Source organism: Phyllostomus discolor, chromosome 10, assembly GCF_004126475.2.
Source record: "Phyllostomus discolor isolate MPI-MPIP mPhyDis1 chromosome 10, mPhyDis1.pri.v3, whole genome shotgun sequence".
Classification (NCBI taxonomy): domain Eukaryota; kingdom Metazoa; phylum Chordata; class Mammalia; order Chiroptera; family Phyllostomidae; genus Phyllostomus; species Phyllostomus discolor.
The window spans coordinates 48,768,602-48,774,402 of record NC_040912.2 but is presented as its reverse complement, the minus strand read 5'-3'; positions in this window follow the sequence as shown (position 1 = coordinate 48,774,402).

The following is a 5,801-nucleotide window of genomic DNA, read 5'->3' as shown; positions in this document are numbered from 1 at the left end:
AAATTTCATGACACATGGAAGTTATATGAAATTCAAATTTCACTGCCCACAATAATGCTTTGTTGGAACACAGCCACGTTCATTTGTTTACATATTGTCTTTGTGCTTTCCAGTTATAATGGCAGAACTGAGTAGTTGTGATAGACTTTATTTATTTTTTTATTTTAATTGTTGTTCAAGTACAGTTTTCTGCCTTTTACTCCCATCCAGGCCCACCCCTCCAGCCCTCCCTACCTCCCTCCCATTTCTACCCCCCACCTGCTTTTGTCCATGTATCCTTTATACTTGTTCCTGCAAACTGTTTTCCTTTTCCCCTGAAATTCCCTCTCCCATCCCCTCTGGTCACTGTCAGCCTGTTCTCTATTTCAGTGTCTTTGGTTACATTTTGCTTGTTTGTTGGTTTTGTTAATTAGGTTCCTGTTAAAGGTGAGATCATATGATATTTGTCTTTCACCGCCTGGCCTATTTCACTTAGCGTAATGCTTTCCAGTTGCATCCATGCTGTCACGAAAGGTAGGAGCTCCTTCTTTCTTTCTGCTGCATAGAATTCCATTGCGTAAATGTACCATAGTTTTTGGATCCATTCATTTACTGATGGGCACCTATGTTGCTTCCAGCACTTGGCTATTGTAAATTGAGCTGTTATAAACATCGGGGTGCATAGGTTCTTTAAATGATACTCCCATTACATTGCCTGATATCTGGCACACTGCAGATTGTACTGATGCAGTTGTAATTCAACATCATTTCAAATGTCATGATGACATCCCTTCCTGCTTTGCTTCTTCATTCCTTCCCTTTTTTTCTGCTTACTTACTTGAATTTTTCCTACTTACAATTATTTACTCCCATTTACTTACTTGAATTTATAGTAAATACCCATCAAGTCAAAACAAGAAAGGAAAAGTGGATTTGGCTATTATGCTTTTAGGAGTGAGGAGTATTTTGTTACAGAATTTGATGGCAAAGCATTTTGCTGACTGTACAGTGACATTATAGTTGTGCTAAAGGAATACAATGTATGTCAGCATCACCAGACCAAACAATCATCCCAATATTCCCCGCTCACAGGAGAGCAATGGTTAGAAATTAGAAAAACTTAAAACAGAATTTCTCACCAAAGCAGAATTTCTTTGCAAAAGAAAGTTCTGAGTGGCTTATTTGTAATCCAAGCAAGGGAAACTGTTTACCAATGGTGAGATAACTGAACTGTGACTGATGGCAGCAGCCAAAGACATATGTCCAGAGAAAAGAAACTTGTTTCAGACTTTTAGCCTTCCAATGAGAAAAGTTGCTCAGAGGAATGAAGATACTGAGAGCAATTATCACTAGTCAATTAAATAAGACAAATAATTTGGAGGGTTTTTCTTGGTTCTTGACAAGCCCACAGATATTACTGGTACCACTCAGTTGATGTTATTTATTCAAGGAGTCACTGCAAAGTTTGAAGTGACTGGAGATTTAATCTTGATAAATTATCTGCAAGTGAGAATATTTTCAAAAATTTTGAGAAAACTATTTTAGTACAACCTGAGGGGAAATCTGCTAAAATATGTTGCAGTTGATAGTAGCAAAAGTATGTGTAGATCATTGAAAGCTTGTTTGGATAAATTTACAAAGCTTGAGAAAATATGAGGTGTTTATAGCTTGTGGTTATTGATTGTGTTATTCATTAACAGGTGCTTTGCAGAAAATAATTGTATCCTTTGCTTTTGTGGATATAAACATAGTTCCATGGATTTTTGTTAGAAAAAGAAGCTGGATATCCTGATTTGTGCCACACAGCAGTTCAAGGCAGTGGTAAAGTTTTATTTTGATTTTTTTTTAGATTAGAGCTAAGATTATTAGTATTTTTTTATTTTAGGGAGGGGGAAGGGAAGAAGAAGGAGAGGAGGAGAAACAGTGATGTGAGAGAGAAGTGTTGATTGGCTGCCTTCTGTACATGCCCCAACCGGGAACCGAACCCACAGCTGAGACATATGCCCTTACCAGGAGTTGAACTTGTGAACTTTTTGTGTGTGAGACAATGCCCAACCAACTGAGCCACACTAACTGGGGCTGAGATATTTTTAATGAGAAGAACTGCCTTCAGCTACTACTGTTGAACACTGAATGGCTTTGGAAATTAGTTTTTGCTGATGTTTCTTAATGAATTCAACCTAAAATTACAAGGCCAAGCAGTGCTCATGTGAGAAACTTAACACTGCTATAAAGTCATTTTGACACCTAACATCATTTAAACGTCAAGCCGCCTTGTACACTTCCAGTGGTATCAAAAGGTAAAATAAGAAATGAGATCTCTATTTCCCTGCAAATTTGAAGTGGATATATTTTCTGAGTTGAAATTGCAGTTCCAGCAGCATTTCTTAGGCTTCAATGCAAATGCAAAGAAAATTTCTGTATTTCAATATCCATTTAAATGAGCAATTGAGGAGTTTCCACCTAGCCTTCAATTGGTAGTGATTAATCTGCAATGTGATGATATGCTAAAAGACAAATATCAATAGAAAAATTTAAGAGAACCATAAATGTCTTGCAATCAATATGCTCAATTAAAATTATATGCTCATGAATTGGTATCTGTATTTGGCAGTACTTTTCAAAGATGCAATATTCATCTTTGAGTTGAAATACTCAATGCGGTAACATCTCATTATAGATCAGCCCTAGCAGATGAGCATTAGCAGTCAGTGTTGATAATAGACTGATTATATTTGAACCCCAATTAAGTGAAATGTTATCACCCCCAAAAGAATTGTATTATTCTCATTATAATCTAAGTTATTATTAGATTTTGAATTTTATCAGTAAAAATGTGTGGAAGTTTGTTTTCTTTCTCATTATACAAGTTCTTACATAAAACCCTGACCTGGACTGCTCTTGCCTCCTGGTGTGCCAGAAGACAGTCTGAGGCCCTCAGATGGGGAAGTCCCAGGCACAGAGCCAACAATCTGCAGAGATCTTTGCACATTACAAAAGGAACAATGAAAGCTTTCAGAATTTGGTAAGCTGGCCTGTCAGTGAAATTGTCTTTTAGTAAAACCTGGCACATGAATAAAATAGGGTGCCTCTTTTCCATCATATCTGTATTAGTGTTTTAGAGCAGCCACAAGGTCATACAAGTGGGGAGGTTGAAACAACAAAAATGCATTGTTCTGTAGTTCTGGAAGTCAGAAGTCTGAAATCCAAGTATTGTCAGGTCTCTGCTTCCTCTAAAGCCTGTAGAAAAGAATCCTATTTTGCCTCTTTCTAACTTCTGGAGGTTGCTAGAAGTTCTCAGCATTCCTTGGCTTGTAGCTTCATCACTACCATTTCTACATTCATCATCACTTGGCCTTTCTTGTGTATCTCTGTGTCCAAATCTTTCCTTCTTGTAAGGATGCCAGTCACATTGAATTTAGGGCCCACTCTACTCCAGTATGACCTCATCTGAACTTAATTAATTTCATCTGCAAAGACCCTATTTCCCAAAAAAGCTCACATTCTCAGGGTCTAGGTAGAGATGAATTTGACAAAGGTTGGGAGTGGAGGCACAATTCAATGCTATATTTTAGCAGTGAGAAAGGAGAAAATGATCGGAATGCTGGCTAACCAGAAAGCATCAGGACCTGTGGTAGACAGATATCTCTCCCTCAAGCATTCACATGCTAGTCCCTGAAATATAGAAATATTTTGCTTCATATGTCATAAAACTTTGTTGATGTAAAGTAGGGATTTTGAGATGGGGAGATTATCCTGGATTATTTAGAGGTTCCCAGTGTAATCACAAGGGTCCTTTTAAGAAGGTGGCAGGGGAGTCAAAGGCAAAAGAAGGAGATGGAATTATAAAAGCAGAAGTTGGAATGATGGACTTTGAAGATAAAAGAAGGGGCAATGAGCCAAGAAATGCCAGTGGCCTCCAAAACGTGGAAGAGAAAAGAAAATAGATTCCTCTGGGGCTTCCAGAAGGAACACTTTCATACTGACACTTGAATTTTAGCCTCATGAGAGTCATTTCAGACTTATGACCCAAGAAATGTAAGAGAATAGAATAGTATTGTTTTAAGCCACTAAGTTTGTGGTAATTTATTACAGCAACCACAGAAAACTAATACAAGGAAGAGGGCTAGTTAAGGTGGTATTATAGCAGGCAAGATGAGTCCTGACTGTGTATGAAGGAAAGAAAACAGTAGATGGAGGGTAGCCTGTGAGGGGAGTGGGAGAAACAGTGGAGAGATGGAGGGAAGGGCTTATGCAAGAAAAATCGAGCAGGAATGTCGGTGTGTGCATCCAGGCAGATGAGGAATCAGAGATACTGCTGTGCTTCTGCGCAGTCACAGGAATGTGTGCTTTAGGAGATAACTTAAAAAGACAGGCCAATTCTGGTTTTGGTCTGAAATTTTAAATAAAAATAATTTAAGCTTGTAGAAAAGAGATTTTTAAAAAAAAATCAACAATAGAACTTAGGATGTACACATAGTTTTTCAGGTTCAAACAATGATCTTCATAATCATTGTTCCTTCCAGATGGCTTCCCCCAGATGCCCTGGTTCACTTTACAAAACACACAAATGTTGAAAAGCTCTCTCAAAGTTTTGTATCTGAGGATGTCAAAGGCTCCACTTTGGCTTGAGATGCTAAGAAATATTTGTAGCCAGGCAAACATTTCATATGTGGGATGTTCCCTGAAAAGGAGGATTTGCCCACAAGTAGAGAAAAGTGTCAAGGCAGGACAAGGAAGCAGAGTGTTAACCACTGGCTAAGGAGGTTGGATCCAAGTCTCTCAGCTAAAAATAAATGCTCTGCTGGCCAGCTCATTCTGTCATGATCCCAGACTTCTTAGGAAACAGTAATGCTGAAATTATTTTTGAAAGACACAGTAAATTAGGAGGACATCATGCCAAACAGGGAATGGAAGATCAGATACCCAGAAAGGGACTTCAGGACTGTTTAAAATTTATAACAACAATATTTAAAAAAATTATGATAAATACAAGTTTCTTTTAACACTTGATTTCACTTATTTATTTTAAAGAGAAACAGTGTAAGGCAAGAGAGACTCTGGAATTGTGTCCCCAGGGATTCTAAAAAAATAATAAATTTAAAAAGTAATAAGATATATATCTTCTTGGGATGAATATAGGGAGTTGCTGCCTGATCATAGACAAATAAATGAGATCAGAACTTTATAAACTTGGCTGACAATGGCTCTGAAGTCCTTTTATTCAATTAGAAAGCTTAAAAAGTACTAACACCCAGGCCCCAAATCCTGATATTTTGATATAGTTGACTGACTACATGGGGTCTGCAATTCCTTGGAATTGTAAAAATTCCTTGATTGACAGAAATTATATAACTATGATCACTTAACTTTAATAAAATTATGACTAATTTTATAGTTATGATAAAAATCTTATAATTTGACCACTTTAGTGGATGGAATTCTTTAACAGATTTTATTTAGCAAACATTTACCACATACTAAGCATGCAGCCTTACCCTTAAGAAACTCTTGTTCAGGAGGGAAGTGACACATGTGAAAAGAATAAGAATTCTCATGCTGGGTGACATGTACCAGTATAGAATTCTGTTTAAATTAAAGAGGCAGGAGAAAGGGAGGAGAGGCTAAGGCTAAGGTTATTCAGGGTGGGGTGAGAGGTGATACAGAGATAAGAGAAGGTTCTGGTCTTATCTGAGTTTGGAAAGCTAACTACAGTTTGTCAGTTTGGCAGGTAGAGAGTGCATTTCTAGACCCAGGAAAAGCACATGAAAAAATGATAGACATGAGACAGTATGTTCAGAATATGACCATGAGTATTGCTG